The sequence below is a fragment of the Macrotis lagotis genome, chromosome X (genome assembly GCF_037893015.1).
Source record: "Macrotis lagotis isolate mMagLag1 chromosome X, bilby.v1.9.chrom.fasta, whole genome shotgun sequence".
Taxonomy (NCBI): Eukaryota; Metazoa; Chordata; class Mammalia; order Peramelemorphia; family Peramelidae; genus Macrotis; species Macrotis lagotis.
The window spans coordinates 431,142,142-431,163,990 of NC_133666.1; the positions used below are offsets into that span (position 1 = coordinate 431,142,142).

At 32.7% G+C, this 21,849-nt stretch overlaps 1 protein-coding gene and 1 pseudogene across 1 annotated transcript in view; one reads left to right on the forward strand and one right to left on the reverse strand.

Moving 5' to 3' along the window:
- Nucleotides 1-21,849, reverse strand: part of SNTG1 (syntrophin gamma 1) — a 536,013-nt gene that overhangs the window by 191,413 nt on the left and 322,751 nt on the right. The gene's annotated exons all lie outside the window — the stretch shown is intronic.
- Nucleotides 815-1,496, forward strand: LOC141503530 (nucleosome assembly protein 1-like 1 pseudogene; annotated as a pseudogene).

Genomic DNA, 21,849 nt, shown 5'->3' on the forward strand with positions numbered 1-21,849 from the left:
CTAAATATATAACCATGCACAAGTAACTTAACTTTAACTTAACTTAACTCATGTTATTGTGAGAATGCAATGAGATACTTGTAAAGCACTGATGGTGCTGCTTCTGTTGGGTCCAGTAGCCACATACTGATTTAGAAATCTAGCCATTAGCAATATGATGTATGTATTTTTAATTGATCTTATTAAACATTTTTCAATCATATTTTCATCTGGTTTGTGCCTGTACTAAGGGGTTTTGCTAGGTTTTTGATGCAATTGATCATTTTCAACCCTCCCCATTTTATAAGTAAAGAAACTGAGGTCCAGTGAGATTAACTTATTCTAGAATTCATAGAGTGATACTTTGAGTGTTATCTACTCAGGATGCTGCCTTTTCCTTTTACTTTGTTTCCTCCCTGAATCAGGTTTGACAGCCTGGTCCTCATAGTATGCGCAGGGCTTAAATATTTGTGTGTATTAAAACATGGTACATATTAAAAAGAAAGAAACTGAGCTTGATCAATAAGTCCATTCTCTAGAAAGTATGCTTTAATTTGTCATTGTTATTCAGTCATTCAGTCATGTCTGATACTTCATATCCACATTTAGGGTTTTCTTGGCAAACACTGGATGGGTTGCCATTTCCTTTTTCAATTCATTTTCTAGATAAAGAAATTTAAACAGGATTAAGTGACTTGCCCAGCACCACTCAGAAAGTTAGTGTCTGAGTCTGAATTCAAGAAAGTGAGTCTTCTTGACTTCAGGTCTGGTGTTCCATCCATTGTGACACCTAGCTTCCCCTATGCTCTTATTTACCAGATAATTGTGATGATACTTTGATGATATTATTGATGTAATTTATGAGTCTACAGAGAAAGAATATGGATGAAATCCAGAGGATGAAGAAGAAATTTCAGAAGAAATGAAAGAGAAGTCTAAACTTCAAAAGGGGAAAACAAAAGTTGAAGGAAAAAAAAAGAACGTAAAAAAATTTCTGAATTTTGATTGACTGGTTTTTGTTTTTTTTAATGTTGATTCTCTCAGTGAGATGGTTCAGGAACATGGTGAACCTAATTCTGAAGCAGTTGAAGGATATTAAAATGAATTTCTTGGATACTGGTCAATCTATTAGTTTTATGTTAGAATTTCACTTTGGACCCAATGAATATATTACAGAAGAGGTACTGATGAAGAAAATATCACAAGTAATAAGAGTCAGATGATATTGATCCCTCCTCTTTTAATGAACCAGACATTTTTCATTGTAAAGAGTGTCAGACATAGTGGGGGAAAATATCCCTTCAAAAACTATGAAGAAGAGACATGGAACAGTTTGAATGTGACAAAAACACTTTTCTAATGATTCTTTCTTAAATATCTTTTCTTCTCCTAAAATTCCTAAAAGTGGAGACTTGGATGATGACATGGAAACTATCCTTGCTAGAGACTTCAAAGTTGGCCAGCCCCCAAATCAATATTATGATAATGAAGTTGAAGAGGATGATGAAGAAGAATGATTTAGATTGATTCAAAGAAAGATCCAAACCAACTGAGGGTAAGTAGCAATTTGCAATGTGTGCCTTAAGGATTACTGCATTGTCCTAACTGAAAAATACATGGAGGTTACTTACAACCTTATGTTTTATATTTTCTTGGAGGAATCAAGTAAACAATTGTTCTTAATAAAAGAAAAAAAAAAGAAATATTGAAGAATCAGTGCAAGCTGATTCTACCTAGCATTTTAATGGTATAATTTTAATGATATTTTAATTTTAATGGCATAAATATACCACTTTAATGGCATAATTTCTGCTGGACATATAGAATACATTACATACTCTACCATATGTCCATTTCTATGTAGTTTGGTTATTGGAAAATCTTTTGTAATGTAGCTATTAGACTAGAGCTCCAAAATTTATTAAAATTGTTCATTGAGAATAATATTTGTTTGGGAAAAAAGAGAGCTTTCTGAAGAACTAACCAAAGTACTTTTTTAGCCTGGCAGGTGAATGAGCTTAAATTGACTTGAATTATTTCTTTATTCATTATTTTGTTGTAGAAATGCAGTGATTTGTACTAACTAGGAGATAATACATTTTGAAATTTGCTTTTTGAAGTGACTATTATGAGATCAAGAATTTTAATTTGTAATCTAGTGTTTATAATTATCTAGTTGCTTATTGATTTTGTATTTTAATATAACAGTGATCTACAAAGAAACTTTAACCTATTAAGATTTTTTTTTGCCACTGGAATGTGAATAAAACCTAGCATTTTCAGACATGAGCATCCTTTTATGCTGTGTAACCCTACACATTCAAACTTTCCTTTTCTTAATAGAATTGTGGTATACCTTTACTGAAAAGGTTCACTTATACTAGTTGATATGTCCATTTTGAATTATTTTGTTTCAATTTTTAAAATAATTTACCTAATATATGTATAACTACCTTGATAGTTGTAAGTAATTGACATTATTTGGGGGAAGGAATTAGACTTAAAAAGTAGGATTGTATCAATATATAAGAATACAAGAAACAATAGACAAAAATTTCATGTAGCAAATATTTAAAGATCATTATTGCTAAAGTTAAATTTGTTATCGTCTTTGGATTGAAGGTATGGAAAGGTTTCTATTTCAATTCTTGCTTAATATCCAAATATATTATTTGATTATACCTCTATCTACTCATATATTAGAAAAGGTAGCATTGCTCACTTACCTACCTCTCAAGTGTGGTGAGGTTTATTGAGTTGCATTATATAAATATGTTCTCAATATTAAAAAATCAATAATATAAATATATAAAAGCATTTTCACAAATAGTAGTAGTAACCATAAAGGTAGCATTTGAATCTTTATAGCAAATATTTTGAATTGTTTTTTTTTATTTTTTTACTGTACTGTATTGCCTTGCAAATTAATAGCAACAATAACATAAGCATTGAGTGCTTTAAAAGCTACTAATGCAATCACATAATTATATTACTGCATCTTCATAATAAACCCTCAAATATTACATCTACATTTTACAGAAGAATAAATCTAGGCCTCAGATGGTAAGACTTTTTGTCCCAGATCACAAATGACTGAGCCAGCATCAGACAGTTGCTCCTGGGTCAGAAAATAGGTGTGTTGCCTTTAAATCCATTCCTTTTCTCTCTCTCCTCACCCATAGCATAATGCCTTTAAGCATATACCTTAAACATGATTTCAAACTGCATCTAACTAAGCCATTATTCTGTGTATCCATACTGAGATACACCAGAAAAGTCACTGAATGTAATAAAAAACATTTTTACCAATGATGTAAATGAAGTTAGGGAATAAATGCTTGTTATGTTTTCAGCTGGTATATAAATATTTTTTGATGAAAATTGGTATTCAAAATAATTACTAAAATGATGACCCCAAGCTACCTGAAATTTTATTGACATTTGGAAAGAAAAAATAATTAATTAATTTTAAAAGTTTATTATTTGAAACAGACAAAGTAACTATTGTGGGAGGTGGGGTGGGAAAGAAAGAAGAAAGGAAAAAAGGATGAAAAATATCTGAGGGAGGAGAAAAGGGAGTATGAGAGGAAGAAAAGAAAGAAAAAGGAAGAAAAATAAAATCTGTGAAACAAACTGGATAAGCAAGAATAAGGAGGAAAAATTTCTGTAGCTTCATATTTAAAAACTCAAGAACACATGTTACTTATTGTGTTAAATTAAAAATGGAAGTAAAATTGGAAAAGAGTTAGTTGAAATAAATTAAAATGATAATTTGTCATTCACCATGGTAAGTTATAAGAATAAACAAGACTCAAATATAAAAGCTCATGTAAATTTTTTAATTGGATAAAATGGATGAAAATAGCTTTCCTTACTTTATCTGGGACAGAATCTATAACTAAAAAAAAGGATAAAACTTGCTATTTCAGTTAAGTGAAATTGAAAAACTTTTGCAAGAACAAAAATCATACATCTAGAATATTAAGTGATATACAGGATTGGGGGGGTGCTTTTTATCAAAGATCTCCATTTAGTTATGAAACCTAATATTTACAGGAAATCACCACAAATATATATGATCAATAAATTTTTCAGTAGATAATTGGTAAATAGTATTAGACACTTATCAGATGAAGAGCTAAAATCTGAAAACCACACAGCTAGGTAATTATTAAATTTCTGAGACCAGATTTGAACCCAGGTACTCCTGACTCCAAGGCTGGTGCTTTATCCACTACTCCACCTAGCCACCCCTCCACCAATACATTTTTAATGAAGTTATAAATTAGTCAGTTTAACATTTTTTTTAAAATTATGTCTGAAAAGTGATTAAAATATTTTTATTCTTTTCTTCAAAGATACCATTTCTAGACATATATACCAAGGATGTCAAAAACTGAAAGAACAATGCTGCATATACTATATGCAGAGAAGATATTTTCTGAGTAGCAAAGTGGTTGCCCATTGATTAGGAAACTGTGGTATATCAAAAGAATATAATATTTTATCACATATAAATGATGGATATGAGATATTCAAAGAAATTGGAAAGACATGAAATGATGAAGAGTAAAATAATTGGAACTAGAAAATCTTAAACAATGACTACAAAACTATAAATTAAAAAATAAATAAAATTGTATGCTGATCAAGTCAAATCCTATGCACCTTCCACCCTGCATTAGAGAGGAGGGTGACTAAAGGTGTGGAATTTTGAAAATGCTGTCATGTGTGCTCATGTATAGTTCTTTTGTTTAGATAGATAGATAGATAGATAGATAGATAGATAGATAGATAGATAGACAGACAGACAGACAGACTAATTGTCAGATAGATCCAAATTTGTTCCTCAGGAAGTGTGAACCTAAAGGATATTGGAAGGAGATTTTCAAAAGTCAATTACATATTTAAAAAGTGCTCAAAATTGCAACAAAGAAAATTTAAAAACCCAACAATAATACTAACATATAAATTGAATGGTTTAACTTACAAAATAGGCATTATTGAATTTTAGAGGTTTTTTAAATGTATGGTTATTTATTTAAAATGCATTAAATGGAATAGAATTTAAATAATGTAAGAGGGAGATTGGGGGATTACATTTATAGATATTTAATGAGATGAATTCTTTCTCAAGGAGTTTGTAGGAGTTTGAATATTATACTTTACAGTTTGTCATAATGGTAAGAGTCTACCCTTTTAGTACCCCATGCCTAGGGATAGGGATATCAACCCAAGTCAGAAGTACAGCAGATCAGATTTTCCAGACTGACGAGCAGTGATAGAATCAATTTCTGTAAGTGGCTGCTGATAGGTAAAATAGGGATATCAAGTCTTAAAGAAAAAGTAGTTAAAGATTGTCTATGATTCAGGGTATGATTACTTTAAATAGGGCTACCTATGGAGCTTTTTTGTCAGTGTTTATATCTTGATCAGATACTATAATAAGATATTGAGTGGATATAACATTGAAATGGAGCAGGAGAAGAATGGAATAGATTGGGGAACATAGCATAGTCTTTCTAATGATCCCAAACTTCTTATTAGAACAAAGGTACAAACTTATTTTTCCCATTTAAGATAAAATCTGAACATAAGTGTAACCTTAAATGATCATTTGACTTGCAAAAACTGTTAATACTTATAACTAAGAATCTCTCTCTCTCTCTCTCTCTCTCTCTGTATATATATATATATATATATATATATATATATATACCTTGATTTTCTTTTTTAAGTATATTATAAACTCTTACTTTATTACTTTCATCTGATAAGACTCATTTATTGACTTAACCTAAAATAATTTCAATTTGATCTGTCTTTGCCATATAATGGAAATCTCTAATTCCATATATTATGTTGGAAGAGAACTGAATTCACATTTTTTTTTTCAGGAAAGCAAATGATCTTCACACTTTGATCCTTTACCTTTATTTGTGAGTTCAAATATAATCTTATTAGCTGTGTGATCCAGAATAAGTCACTTAAATCAGTTTGCTGAGGCAATTTCCTCTTCTGATAAATGAGGAAGGATACTAAAGTATCCTTTAGAATCTTTGCCAAGAAATTCCCAAAAGGAGTCAGGGAGAAGCAAAAGGACTGAATCAACACAACTCAAATTTATCTAGTTTTATAGTATGAGGTATTGGTCTGAACTAAATTTTAAGGAGACAATCCTCTTATCTACCAGACACTAAAACAAAAATCTAGAACCAAACTCTTTGATGTTTTATAAATTGCATCTAGTACCCAAAGAAATTTCCATTCATCAGGAATGGTTGAAAGTCTTATATTTCATCAATGGTTTATTTCCCTTCTATATGATTACATTCACATTTTGATAGGTTTTTTCCTTGGCCTTAACATTTGTTTTAGAATATTCTTTTAAGCTCCACTCTTATGACAACAGACAAATCTTGTGTGATTCTGTCATTCGTTTGATCTTGAATTCCTCTGATAATTTTATTTGCTTGATCATTTTTAATTTGAGCAGGGAGTGCTAAACCTTTACAATTCTATTTATAGGTACTTTCCTTTAAAGTTTTGCTTCAGGAGGTAACTGGTGGTTTATTTTTATTTCTGTTTGCCCATCTAATTTTAATATATCTTATCAACAGTGTATGATTTTTTTAAATACAATTTCTATGCTTTTGAGGGATGGTAGTCATGATTTTCAATTAGACTATTGATTCTTAGATTCTCTCCTTTTTTAAACCAGTTTTCTTGTTCAGGAGTTGTTGTTTTTTTCTTTTCGATAGTAGATATCTAGTTCTCTTGAAAAATGTTGCTTCCAGCATCTATATAGGCTTGTTTGTAATATATCTCTACCTTTTTCTGGAACCTAACATACCACTGTCTTCTGATAATACTGGACCATCTTTTTAATACCAATATTTTACTAATGCTATAGTATGACTTCACTTTACACAGAGGCTTAGAAGAATTGGAAATGAGTGTCATTCAGAGGATGGACTCCATTTGCAAATTTGTGAGATGGTATAGATTAAAGTTACACACTAAAACAGGATAGCAGAGATGTACCATGATGTACATCATCTGAAGAATGCCAACATTAAGAAGATACATTCAGATATAGATATAGATATAGATATAGATATAGATATAGATATAGATATAGATATAGATGATATAGATGATACACACACATATAGTTAGGTCTCTATTACGATGAATAATGAAATATCCAAAGTGGTTACATGTATTCAATTTTGGGGTTTCAATGTCTCTCTCTGTCTTTCATTACCACACCCTGCTCTTTTCCACACACCATGCCAACCCCTCAACTCAAAAACTACTAAATGAAATATAAAAACTCCACATGGTTAACCAGCAAGATAGTTCATCTGTCTCTGAAAAAAAGCAGTATTTAGCTCCATCAAAAGTAAAGTATGAGTCAAGCTTGGAGAAAGATGCATAATTTTTAATTCAGCAAGAAGGTAGTTGAAATTCATTTGTCAGTAATGAGTTTTATGATGCTCTTAAAGGCTATCTATGGACCAAATACATATGGTAATCTCAACTAATTAGTCCTTTTGGAGTCCCACTGATTAGTGATAGGAATATGATTCTAGAGAGATGCATTGAATGCTTCCAAAGAGTTTTCTATAGACCATCATTAATCAATGCTGAAACTACTCACTGTTTATTAATGTTGAAATCAATTCCTCTCTAGTTAAACTTCCAACTGAAGAAGATTTTAAGGTCATTAGACTCGTCTCCTCTGGCAAAGAAAGCACCTAGTGCTGGTTCTATTTGAACTGAGATATACAAAGCGGTATGTCCAATTCTCAAACAAAATAAATTTTCTGAATTATTTGGCAAAAGGAGATTGTCCCTCAAGTCTTCATGAATGACTCAATTGTCTATATTAAGGTAAAGGAAATTAAGGGGTCTTTCCCTTAATCATTGCTGGCTGACCCTTCACCTGGAAGAATCATTGTGGCTTCAGAAAAGACTGAGGAAAGGTTAGATGGTATTTACTGCCCAATTTCAGTAAAAATGCCATGAGCAGAACAAAGATCTATGAGCAATGTGTGGATCTGACCAAGGATGTCAAATTTTGATTGCTTAGAGAAGTTCATCACTATTGTATATCAATTTTATGATGGCATGCTTGCCCAAATTCTGGATAATGTATGATGCTATCACACTGTCCCAGTAAGCAGTGAAGTGATACAAGGCAATGCACTTGCACCCATATTTTTTAACACGATGTTTTCAGCAATATTGTCAAACTCTTTCAATAATTTTGTAGACAGCATTAAGGTCAGGTGCCATACTGAAGGTATTATTCAACTTGAAAAGGCTACAAGCCAAGACCAAAATAAATTGAGTATTGATGCATGATTTTTGGTTTGCAAATGATTGTGCATCATCTAAGGCTAAGTTTGGATCAGTTTTCTGCTGCTGTGCTAACTTTGGCCAAGCAACACCAAGAAAACACAGGTGTTCCACCAGCCAGCTCACATATTAATTCATAGAACTATCAGTTTACTGCAAAAAAGGTTTGAAAACTATGGATAGATTCATTTACCTTGGCAGCATACTTTTTCAGGAATGGATATGTTGATAAAAAAAGTTGATACATGTATTATCAGAGATAGCTTAGTATTTGGAAGGCTCCAAAGAAATGTGTGAGAGAGAAAATATATTAACCTGATTGCCAAACTGAAAGTGTACAGAAATATTGTATGCCTGTGAAATCTGGACAGTATTCCAACCCTAGGAATTCCAAGAAACTGAACTGCATCCATTTGAATTGTCTTTGGAAGATTCTGAAGATTCACTGGCAGGATAAAGTACATTGAATTCTTTTCTCAAACTAAACTCTAAAGCATTCAAACTTTACTGCAGAGAATGTAACACCAATGATCTGGTCATCTTATCTGAATGACAAATGTATGATAGCCTAAACGACATTTTATAGGACAATGCAATGCAATGACTCTCTCCAAGTCTCTGAAGAACTCTGGAAGTGATTACAAGACAGTGGTATAGAACCTCCCAACATGATGAACCCTCACAACAGAAGATTCTGTCCTCTAAAAGCAATGCAAAATTGAAGCTCAAAAGAAATGTAAGATTCACAGATTTAAGGAATTTACCACATATGTTCACATGAACTATTTGTACCCAACCTGTGGTAGAGCATTCTGAATCCTTTGGTCTGATCAGCCACAATTAGACACACTGTAACTTAACTCTATCATATTGATGTCATTATGGTGCTCTTTGAGAATGAAGGACAGGACTTCCAGCCAAGATGGTGGAGAGAAGACAGACACTGTGATAGGTGCTCTCTCTCTTTCCCCCTCAGAAATAACATGAGAGAAACCTCTTAATAGAAATTCAATCAAGAAAACCCAGAAAGGGGCAGCTAGGTGGCGTGGTGGATAAAGTACTGGCCTTGGAGTCAGGAGTACCTGGGTTCAAATCTGGTCTCAGACACTTAATAATTACCTAGCTGTGTGGCCTTGAGCAAGCCACTTATCCCCATTTGCCATGCAAAAAACCTTAAAAAAAACCAGAAAGAGAAGCTAGGAGAATACCTACCAAGGTCTGTCTCAGGTTGAACCAGGAGAGGAGAGCAAAGGATCAGCACTGGGGACAGCAGCTGGGGGAGGCCAGAGGGTAAGCCTCAGCCACAGAGACTTCAGTGAGTGGCAGGTGCAAGATCCAGCTTTAGCTGAGCGTCTGTGGCCAGGGCAAGAAGAGCTACAGGAGGGTGAGTTCCAGAACAGAGTCTCAGAGCACACCTGGAGAACGACCAGCTAGGCAAGGGACCTGAGCTCCATATTTTCCTTGGATCACTTTGCCCAGAACAAATAATAAACAGCCCCCCACCTCCTCAGGCTAAGGTATGGGCAACAGAGTTCACTCAATGGAAAGAGAATAACTCCATCCCCCAGGGACCAGTCCAATTTTCAAGGTCAACTCATTCCCTATTGCTGAGGACCTCACTCCAGAGAAAGCAAACATAACCCTATACTGGCTGACCCTTGAAATTACTAAGCCAAATGAACAAAGCCTCTAGGATCCTCAAAAGCAAACCTCTGAGAGCCAGCTCCTCCCACCCCCACAACACAAGATGAATAAAGGCCATAGAAAAGGGAGACCCATGGAGAAATACTTAGAAGTGACAGCTTCTAACCCAGAGAGATCTAGCACTGCTGAGGAGAATATATATGAATTGATCTCCAGCCCAGAAAGAGTTCCTTGAAGAAATCAGGGAGGAGTTTAAAAATCAATTGGAAAAAATTTGGAAAAGAAACTCAAGAGAAAATTAACATCTACTCAACAAGAAAATAAATCCTTGGGAAAAAAAATTGGACAAATACAAAATGAGAATAAAACTTTCAGATCTTTAACTGGGCAAATGCAGAGAGAAAATGACTCTCAAATCCTCAATTGGGCAAACGAAAAAAGAAAATGATTCTCTCAAATCCTCAAGTGAACAAATGCAAAACAGATTCTCTCAAAACTACATTTGGGAAAATAGAAAAGTTCTTCAAAAATAGGATGGACAAGAGGGCGGCTAGTTGGCACAGTGGATCGAGCACCGGCCCTGGAGTCAGGAGTACCTGAGATCAGGTCAGGCCTCGGACACTTAATAATTACCTAGCTGTGTGGCCTTGGGCAAGCCACTTAACCCCATTGCCTTGCAAAAACTAAAAAAAAAAATAGAATGGACCAACTGGAAAAAGAGTTGCAAAAGATAAATGAAGAAAAATCTTCTCCACTAAAAAAAAAATAGTGGAATTGTCGAAAACTAACAATTTCCTAAGACATCAAGATTGTGTTAAACAAAACCAAAAGATCAAAAAAATAAAAAAAATGTAAAATACCTCATCAGCAAAACCACTGACCTTCAGAACCAACTGAGAAGGGAGAATATGAGAATTATTGACCTTCCTGAGAACATTGAAGAGAAAAAAAGCCTCAACATAATATTGCAGGATTTAGTGATGGAAAATTGCCCTGATATCATGGAACCAGAGGGCAAAATAGTTATTGAAAGAATACATTGATCCTCTCCAGAAGGAGATCCTAAAATGAATATACCAAAGAATGTTGTGGCCAAATTCCAGGACTATCAGATAAAAGAAAAAATCCTGCAAGCAACCAGAAAGAAAATATTAAATACCAACGAGCCACAGTTAGGATTACGCAGGACCTGGTCACAGAATCATTAAGGGATCAAAGGGCCTAGAATGAGATATTCCAAAGAGCAAGGGAGCTTGGAATGCAGCCAAGAATCTACTACCTGGCAAAGCTGAACCTTCTCTTCTAGGGAAAATGATGGACATTTAATGAAATGGGAGACTTCCAAGATTTCATGATGAAAAGACCAGAGCTAAATAGAAAATTTGAACATCAAACAGGAGGATCAAGAGACACATGAAAAGGTAAAATAAAACTGCTATCCAGTAAGATGAAATTGGCTGTATACCCACTTGGGAGAAAGAGTCTCATAATTCTATAGAATTGTAAATCTATTAGAGAGAATATGCATAGCAAGAATTGATGGACACTCATAACTTTTGTGTGACACAGATAGAATGATTTAAAAATAATAACTCCTCAAAACTCCTCAAGAAGTAAAGAGAAGGGAGGTTGAAGGGAGCTTTAATGGGGTAAATCTCATTACATCAAAAGGTACAAAAGACCTATTGCTTTTGAGTGGAAGAAGGGAGGAGGTGAGAACCATCTGAATCTTCATCTCATCAGACTTATTAAAGACACACTTAATCAAGTTAAGAAACTTATCTACCTTTAAAACATTAAAAGAGGAAAAGGAGAAGGGGGGAAGACAGGAAGGGGGAGATAAAGGGGAACTAACAGAAGGAAGGGAAGAAGGGGAAAAGGGAAAAGGGAAAAGGGAAAAAGGGGAGGGGAGTTGATATAAGAGGGCAAACACACTGAAGGTGGTGGTATTCAGAAACAAAAACCTGGGGAATATGAATAAAGGGAAAAAAGGGGGAAATACAAACAGAAGGAAGATAGCATGGAGGGCAATAAGGAATTAGTAATTATAACTTTGAATGTGAATGGGATGGACTCTCCTATAAAACATAAGGGTGAATTAAAAACAAGTGAATTAAAAACCAGAATCCTACAATATGCTGCTTACAAGAAACTCATTTGAAGCAGAGAGATACATATAGAGTAAAGGTAAAAGGTTAGAGCACAATATATTCTGTTTCAGTTGAAGTGAAAAAAGCAGGGATAGCAATCCTTTTCTCAGACAAAGCAGCTGCAAAAATAGATACTATTAAAAGAGATAAGGAAGGAAACTATATCTTTCTAAAAGGTAACATAAACAATAAAGTAATTTCAATACTAAATAAGTATGCACCCATTGGAACAGCATCCAAATTCTTAGACGAGAAGTTGAAAGAGCTGCAGAAAGACATAGATAGTAAAACTCTACTAGTGGGAGACTTCAACCTCCTGCTCTCAAATTATATACATCGAATCATAAAATAAACAAGAAGGAACTTAAGGAGGTAAATAGATTGTTAGAAAACCTAGATATGATAGCCTATGGAGGAAATTTAATGGGAATAGAAAGGAATATACTTTTTTTCCTGTAGTGCATGGCACTTATACGAAAATTGGCCATGTACTAAGACATTAAAAACTAATGATCAATTGGAGAAAAGCTGAAATAGTGAATACATCTTTCTCAGATCATAATGAAATAAAAAATCATATTCAATACTGGGCCAGAGACTTATATACCCAGAACTAATTGGAAACTAAATAACCTCATTTTAAAGAATGAGTGGACCAAGCAACAAATTATAAAAAGAATTATTATTTCATCCTAGATAATGACAATAATGATACAACATACCAGAACCTATGGGATACATTCAAGATGGCTGTCAGGGGATATATTATATCTTTAAATACTTACATGAATAAATTAAAGAAAGAAGGAATCAATGAACTAAATATGCAACTAAGCAAATTAGAGAAAGAACAAATTACAAATCCCTAATTAAATACCAAATTAGAAATTCTAATTTTTTTTAGGTTTTTGCAAGGCAAATGGGATTAAGTGGCTTGCCCAAGGCCATACAGCTGGGTAATTATTAAGTGTCTGAGACTGGATTTGAACCCAGGTACTCCTGACTCCAAAGCCCGTGCTTTATCCACTATGCCACCTAGCCGCCCCAGAAATTCTAAAAATTAAAGGAGAAATTAATAAAAAGCAAGAAAACTATTGAACTAATAAATAAAACCAAGAGCTTGTTTTATGAAAAAAACAATAAACTTGATTAACCTGTGATCAATTTGATGAAAAAAAAAGAAAGAAGAAAACCAAATTGCTAGTATCATAAATGAAAAAGGTGAACTCATCACCAAAGAGGAAGAAATTAAAGTAATAATTCGGTATTATTTTGCCCAACTCTATGCCAGTAAATTTGACAATCTAAGTGAAATGGATGAATATTTACAAAAATATAATTTGCCCGGATTAAATAAGAGGAAATTAAAAATCTAAATAATCTCATCTCAGAAAAAAGAAATTCAACAAGCCATTATTGAACTCCCTAAGGAAAAAATCTCCAGGGTCAGATGGATTCACAAGTGAATTCTACCAAGCATTTAAGGAACGATTGTTTCCAATTCTATAAAAACTCTTTGGAAAAATAGTGGAACATGGAACTCTGCCTAACTCTTTCTATGACACCAATATGGTGCTGATACCTAAACCAGGAAGTGTTAAAACAGAAAAAGAAAATAATAGACCTATCTCCTCGATGAATATAGATGCAAAAGTCTTAAATTAAAATCTTAACAAAAAGATTACAAGTTATCAAAAGGATAATATGTTATGATCAAGTAGGATTTATCCCAAGAAGGCAGGGTTGGTTCAATATTAGGCAAACTGTTGTATAATTAATTATATCAATAACATACCTATCAGAAATCATTTGATCATATCAATAGATGCTGAAAAAGCTTTTGATATAATACAGCACCCATTCCTAATAAAAACACTAGAGAGTGTGTAGGAATAAATGGTTTCTTCCTTAGAATAATAAGCAGTATCTATTTGAAACCATCAACAAGCATTATATGCAATGGGGATAGGCTTGAGGAATTCCCAGTAAAATCAGGGGTGAAACACGGATGCCCATTATCACCACTACTATTCAATAATCATATTATAAATGTTAGCCTCAGCAATAAGGGAAGAAAAAGAAATTGAAGAAATTAGAATATGGAAGGAGGATACAAAACTCTCACTCTTTGCAGATGATATGATGGTATACCTAGAGAATCCCAAAAAGTCATATAAAAAACTACTATAAATAATTAGCAAATTTAGCAAAGTAGCAGGATATAAAATAAATCCTCATAAATCCTCAACATTTCTATATATGACTAACAAGATACTGCAGAAAGAGCTAGTAAGAGAAAACCCATTCAAAGTAATCTCAGACAAAATAAAATACCTGGTAGTCTGCCTGCTAAGTCAGACTCAAAAACTTTTTGAAAACAATTACAAAACTCTTCTCATGCAAATAAAATCAGATTTAAGCACCTGGGTAAACATCAACTGCTCATTGGATAGGTCAAGCTAATATAATAAAAGTGACAATTCTACCAAAACTAAACTACTTGTTTAGTGCCCTACCGATCAAAATTCCAATAAATTAATGAGTTTGAAAAAGTTGTAAGTCAATTTATATGGAGAAATAAAAAGTCAAGAATTTCCAGGGATTCAATGAAAATGTTCAAATGAAGGTGGAACTTTAATAGATCTAAAATTATATTATAAAGCATCAGTTCTCAAAACTGTCTGGTACAGGCCTTAGAAATAGAGTCATGGATCAGTGGAATAGACTAGGTGCAATATCAGGAAATGATTATAGTAATCTGTTGTTTGATCAACCCAAAGAGTCTAGCTATTGGGATAAAAACTCTCTCTGATAAAAAAAAAACCGTTGGAAAAATTGAAAGTTAGTATGGAAGAAACTTAGATTAGAACAACACCTCATGAACTGATGCTGAGTGAGATGAACAGAACCAGAAAAACATTGTACACCCTAACAGCAACATGGGGGTGATGATCAACCCTGATGGCCTTGCTCATCCCCTCAGTGAAACAACCAAGGACAATTTGGAACTATCTGCAATGGAGAATACCTTCTGTAAACAGAGAAAGAATCATGGACCTTAAACAAAGACTATTACCATCAAATTAGAAAAAAAAGCATTATATTATTATGTAATTTTACTATCTCATACTTTATTTTTCTTCCTTAAGGATATGATTTCTCTGTCATCACATTCAACTGAGATCAATATATAACATGGAACCAATGTAAACACTAACAGAATGCCTTCTGTGGGGGGTGGGGGGAGGGAAGAAAGATTGGAGGTAAAATTGTAAAACTCAAAATAAATCACATCTTTATTTGAAAAAAAAGAAAAAAAAAGCATGAAGGACAGCAACCATCCAGTCTCTCCTGCTCCACTAGCTGCTTCCCTATGCTTACAAATTTATTAGTATTTCCCCTATATTCTAAAACCCCTTACATCTACCCTGGCTAAGTAACATTCCATCTTTCTTGTGTCTTTTGAGAATAAACTATTTGTGAAGGTCATTTACAATAGGTACTTCTACTTCCTATCATCTCAGTCTTTTTGATGCTCTACAGTCTGACTTCCAACATCATCACTCAATGTAAATTTCTATTTCCAAAGTTTATAGAGTCACTTGATTGTCTGATCCAACAGCCTTTATCTACTTCTTCATCCTTCTTGATCTCTCTGCATTTTGATACTTCTGACACTTAATAAATAGTTATTGACTGATTATTCAACTCACTGACTCACTGAATTTTCCTACATTAGAAGAGATTTAGTGTGGAGAATTAGTAAATTAGCCTTCTACTCTAATCTGTTCCATTCAGACTACATCAAGTATGTTATGTCAAACTCTGTATGTCTGATTTTAGATTTTAGGAAGGACATTTATAAATTGGAAACAATCCAGAATGAAGCAAATTTCTCTTTATCTAGTTTTTGAAGGTCACGAGGATAGAATAACAACTGGTGACTATACAATACTTTTAAGACTTGTAAAGTGCTTTATAAGTTTTTTCACATTTCTTCCTCACAATTCTGAAAAATCTCTCTACTTGTCTCTACTTAATAGATGAAGAAACAGACTAAAGAGAAATTAAATGACTTGCCCAGGATCACATAGCTAGTTTTTAAAGTTGGATTTGAACTCAGGTCTCCTAGATGCCAGTTCCAATATTCTATCCTTTGCTCCTTACAGGAAAAAAAAGAAATTTGAGAAATGATCATTTTCTTTGAGTATTTAAATGTTTATCATATCCAACATGGCTATTAGAAGACAAGGAGCAAAAATTGAAGTGGCAAAGAGGAAAACTTAGGATTCATATGAGGAAAAAAAATCAGTAATTAGAACTACTAAAATGGATTATACTGCCTTAGGAGGTCATAAGTTCATCTTCTCTAGAAGTAAAAAAAAATGGATGACTATTTTGCAAGTATGTTGAAGAGGACATTTATTTATAAAAGATTGAACATTTTTTCCTAAATTAGAAATTCTGTGTTTACAGTTGTGATTTTATAAGGCCAGAAAAATCTGAATTACCATTGAATTAGAATGACAGCATCCTGCATGCTAGTTATGCCCCTAAAGACTAAGATTTAAAAAAAACTGAACTTAGAATCATAAAATTTAGAAGTTAGAGAGAACAAAAAAGTTATTCTTATCTTTCTATCTCAGTTTATAAGTGAAAAAATGAAGCTCATTAAAATATTAATTTATTTGAATAATACACCAGTCAGATAAAATAATCAATTATTTTATAGTCATCTAATATCAAATTGTGGGTTTCCTACATTAAAATATAGTTAGTAATATGGATAATAAGGAGCAATTATTATTCCCCATGGTTAATCTTTAAAGCAAAGTCTAGGTACTTATTTAGACCTATGGAAAGAAAATCTATAACTGAACAATACAGCAATTTATTAGAATAGTATTAACTGCTTTCTATTGAGTGTAAAGAGTTTAAGAAGCAACAGAGAAATTACTTGTCTGATGAACAGAATATTATCGATTTCTTCATTCAAATGGAAGTAATTGGGTAGGGAACAATTCAATTTGATGGAATTTTAATCTTATTTTACCTCAAGTGTTTTTGTCAAACTTCAAAAAATTATTCAAAAAATATTCTTTAGATGATTTGAATTATTATATTGTATCATCTGAATTATTTCCTTACTCATTAAACTGAATAACAATAGTTAGAAATATAATTTTCTCCAGAAGATAAATGATGAGATAAATTTCCATTTGTGTCTAAGAAAATTTATATGATTTTCTCAAAGCTCCATAAGTAGAAAGTAAATGGCAAAATCAGGATCTGATTCCATATGTTTGGTTTAATTCCAGGAAATAGTTATAGGACTTGGTAATTTTTAATTGATTTTGGTGTAGTGGAAATAGTACAACATTAGTAGTCAGAGGACTTCAGTTCTGATTTCAGGGTGTCTAGGATTAATAATAATATTGTGATCTTGGGTTACCCCTTCTTATTTTTAGATTATAGTTTCCTCTTCTGTAAATTGAGTGGATTGGGTTAGGTCAAAGGAGAATAATCTGCACTCCAAAACAATCCTGTGTGCTCCAAAAATATGATTAAGGTATATGTGGAAAATATATAATAGAATAAAGACATAATAAAACATAGATAATATTACATTTTAAAATTAAGGTAATATTCAGGCCACAACAATTTTAAGTATGAATTAGTAGCTCCAATTTCTTTTTGAGTTTGATACCATTAGCCTGGATGATCATTCAAATTATTTTCTAATAACATTTGTGATTGACACTTATATTTTGATCTAGAGTTTCAATTAGTTGTTTTTGTTACATTATGAGAGATGTCTTGTAATTAAAAAAATCATATATTTGAAATTGGAAGAGTTAACTTATCTGAGACCTCTCAGGATTCCCCTCCAAAAAAATTTAAAATTATACCTCAAATTGAATTGTGAAATATCAGTCAATAAAACAATGAGTGAGACCTTGCTCCATCCCAAGATAACTAATGATGTTAGAAAGAAGATCTGTGACATAAAGATGGAGGTTGACCCTCACCAGTGGAGGAACTAAATGCTGGAAATAGAAGCAGCAGCAGCAAAGATGATAAGGGGACCTGGTAACTGATCAGAAGGAGCCTGTAAAGGTTCCCCTTCATTATCTCTGGATTCAGGACTAGTTGCTGTTTGGCAATGCCCTTGTCTCTACCCACTTCTGGGTCATAGTACAAGAAAAGAGAGAACTATTTTCAGTCAAAAAGAAGTGGAAGAAGGAATATCACTACTAGTCCATGGTTAAGAGCCAGAGTACAGATAGGAGAGCACTCTCCACACCTCTCCTCAGATTGTACCACCTGAAATCAATGAATCATACTAAACTCCAGACCTGTCTCTGAAAACAACAATGTGAAAAAGACTGAAGTTTGAGAGTTCCAAATCAATAAATAAGATGGGGAAAAAATAAGCAGATAATTACAAAAAGAACTTGGTAGGGGGCAGCTAGGTGGCGCAGAGGATAGAGCACAAGCCTTGGAGTCAGGAGGACCTGAGTTTAAATCCAGACTCAGTCACTTAATAATTGTCTATTTGTGTGACCTTGAGCAAGTCACTTAACCCATTGCCTTCAATAAATAAAATTAAAAAAAAGATTTAGAAAAGGATTTGGTCTTTAAAAAATCTAAAATGTTGGACAGGGAAGATCTAGACACAAATTCAGAAGATAATGAAATGAAAATAGTTTATAAGCAAAACTCAAAGAAAAATATGATTTGGACACATCCAACAAGTAACTTTAGAAGAGATAAAAATTATTTTCAAAATAAAAGAGAGAAAAATTACACAAAGAATTGAAAGCAAAGTAAGAAAGTTATGAAAAGACAATGGCTTACTAAAATAGGCAGAAAATGCTGATAAAAATAATATTTAAAAAACAAAGTTGGAAAAATGGGAAAAGAGATACTGATGAAAGTTATTCCATAAAAAGCAGAACTGATGAAATGGAAATAAACTGATATAAAAGTTCACTGAAAAAAGAATTCAGGACAATTGGAGACTAATGACTTCATGAAACATCAAGAAACAAGAAAAGAAAATAAAAATGATGAAAAAAATACAAGGAAAATGTGAAAAATCTCACAAGAGAAATCAATGATCTAGAAAATAAATTGAAGAGATCCCACATCTATCAGATTTAATACTATGGCAGAGAATGAAATGACAAATTTGGAGGGGGATGTAGGAAAAGTGAAGCAGTAATTTGATGTTGGTGGAGTTATGAACTGATCCATTCATTCACAAAACAATTTAGATCTATGACCAAAGGGTTACAAAACCATCCATACCATTTTAAGCTCAAATCAAGTACTTTCTTCTTCACAATGTCTTTCCTGATCTTTTCAACATTTGTAATCTTCCCCTTAAAGGTTGCATTATATTAAAAATACTTTGTATATATCTTGTATATATGTGTACATACATGTATATATATTTATGTCAATGTATACTATAATGTGGCATATTATTGCTTACATTAGAATGTTAATACCTTGAAGATGGAAATCTTTTTAATTTAATTTAGTTTAATTTTTATTTTTATGTATCTGTATAACTTACAATAATACCAGCACCACAGGTAACATTTAATGCATCTTTTTGATCGACACCATTATTATTATTATTATTATTATTATTATCATCACCATCATCATCATCATCATCTTTGAACCTAAGGACTTTACATTTAATAACTCTCTTCCTTTATATAAATTTTCAATAAAACAATTTTTAAGTATTATTTTCACCTAGGTACTTGAAGGTACAGATTTAGAATTATTTGCAATGAGGATATTTTTCCAGGTTTCTAGATGAAGTATATTAATCATGCAAAAATGGAAACTTTCCCAAAGCATAACTAAACCCTCAATACCTTAATAATCATTGGGGTTACTCAGGTAAATTATTATTGAGCTAAAGTAAATAATAGTGGATAAAGCTGGGGAATAAAATACTGATAGCAATTAAAACCATATGACTTTTTGGAAATTCTGGGTCTGCTATTCAATACCTGTGTGATCAGTGTTTAAGTCATTTAACCTCTCTAGAACTCAGTTTCCTCCTCTCAAATTTAAAAAGTTTGAACTGTATAATTTCAAAGTTCCCTTTCAGTATTAAATCCTATGAGAGAGAGTAGCAATGCCTAACTATTTCTTAAAATAAACAAAAGAATTCTAATCTATTTTAATAAAAAATTAGTTATCTTTCTTATACCTTATCACCAGAAAACATTCAATCTACCTAAAGCAATTTATTAAATTCAGTGTATAAATAATTTGAACTAAAGAGATAGAATAAAAAGGTTTATTTTTGCTTATCAAATCATTTCTTAAGATTTTTTTCAGTGAGAGAAAAAATAAAACCACACAAAACTTGAAATTTTCAAAAGAGAAAGAGTAAAATGACTTTTTTTCTTTTGCATATAATTACCAGGAAGAGAAAATAAGTCAAATGATTTCCTCAAATGATACCATGGTGACTTCAGGTATAGACTAAAAATTCAATAAATTTAGGACCCAGGGGCAGCTAGGTGGTAAAGTGGCTAGAGCACTGGGCCCTAGAGTCAAGAGGATCTGGGTTCATATCCGGTCTCAGACACTTAATAATTACTAGCTGTGTGACCTTGGGCAACTTGCTTAATCCCATTCCCTTGCAAAAAACAAACAAACAAACAAAAATTTAAATGTTTAATCAAATGTAAGAGGTGAATGATATTATAAATATGCAAATGGTCCTTGGCAGAAAATATTCACCATGAATGATGAGGAACAAATGCTAGGCAGACAGCAAATATCAAAAAGAAGAATGTTAAATTTAAAGAGAAGACATTTCAGAAAAATGACCAAATTAATTTTTTAATATGTCACTTTAAAAGGAATATGTGAAAAAGGTCTCATTTCTAAAGTATATAGAGAATTGCATGAAATTTATAAAATTACAAGTCATTCTCTAGTTAATAAATGGTCAAAGGATGTGAATAGACAGTTTTCAAATGAAGAAATTAAAGCTTTGTATAATCATATGAAAAAAAATGTTCCAAATCATTATTGATTAGAAAATCAGATTGGTCAAGATGAGAAAAAATGGGAAAAGATCAACATTGGAGAGGTTGTGGGAGAATTGGGACATTGATGCATTGCTGGTGGAGTTGTGAACAGGTCCGACATTTCTGGAGAGCTAAATGGAACTATGCCCAAAGAGCAATAAAACTGTTCTTACCCTTTGATCCAGCAATTCCAATTCTATATCCAAAAGAAATTATTTTTAAAAATGGGAAAAGTTCTACATGTTCCAAACATTCATAGCAGCTCTTTTTGTAGTGGCAAAGAATTGGAAATTGAGGGGATGCCTATCAATTGGGGAATGGCTAAACAGGTTATAGTACTTGAATACTATGGAATACTATCGTTCTATAAGAAACCATAAATGATAGAACTCTAGAGAAGCATGGAATGACTTATGGGATCTGATGCTGATTGAATGGAGCAGAACCAAGAGAACAATATACACATTAATAATAACACTGTGAGATGATCAACCTTAATGGAAGCAGCTCCTCTCAGCAGTTCAGAGAGTTGCAACCCTATTAGAATGGCAATAGACAATATTATCCCTGTCCAGAGGAAGAAAAACAAAACAAAACAAAAGAAAAAAGAAAAACTATTCCTTCAGAATCTGATGATCACCTTA